Source organism: Physeter macrocephalus, chromosome 8 (assembly GCF_002837175.3).
Source record: "Physeter macrocephalus isolate SW-GA chromosome 8, ASM283717v5, whole genome shotgun sequence".
Classification (NCBI taxonomy): domain Eukaryota; kingdom Metazoa; phylum Chordata; class Mammalia; order Artiodactyla; family Physeteridae; genus Physeter; species Physeter macrocephalus.
This window is the reverse complement of record NC_041221.1, coordinates 123,464,562-123,465,251: the sequence shown is the minus strand read 5'-3', so window position 1 is coordinate 123,465,251 and position 690 is coordinate 123,464,562.

The following is a 690-nucleotide window of genomic DNA, read 5'->3' as shown; positions in this document are numbered from 1 at the left end:
GGGCACGGGTTCAAGCCCTGGTCTGGGAAGATCCCACATGCCGCAGAGCAACTAAGCCCATGCACCACAACTACTGAAGCCCGCGCGCCTAGGGCCCGTAGTCCACAACAAGAGAAGCCACCACAATGAGAAGCCCATGCACCGCAATGAAGAGTAGCCTCCACTCGCCGCAACCACAGAAAAGCCCGCGTGCAGCAACAAAGACCCAATGCAGCCAGAAACAATAAATAAATTAAATAAAATAATAAAAAAATAATTTTTAAAAAAAAATCAAGCCTTGGTAAATTTAAGAAAATTGAAATAGCATCAAGTATCTTTTCCGACCACAATGCTATGAGACTACATATCAATTACAGGAAAAAATCTGTAAAAAATACAAACACATGGAGGCTAAACAATACACTACTTAATAACCAAGAGATCACTGAAGAAATCAAAGAGGAAATCAAAAAATACCTAGAAACAAATGACAATGAACACACGACGACCCAAAACCTATGGGATGCACCAAAAGCAGCTCTAAGAGGAAAGTTTATAGCAATACAATCCTACCTTAAGAAACAAGAAACATCTCAATTAAACAACCTAACCTTACACCAAAAGCAATTAGACAAAGAAGAACAAAAAACCCCAAATTTAGCAGAAGGAAAGATATCATAAAGATCAGATCAGAAATAAATGAAAAAGAAA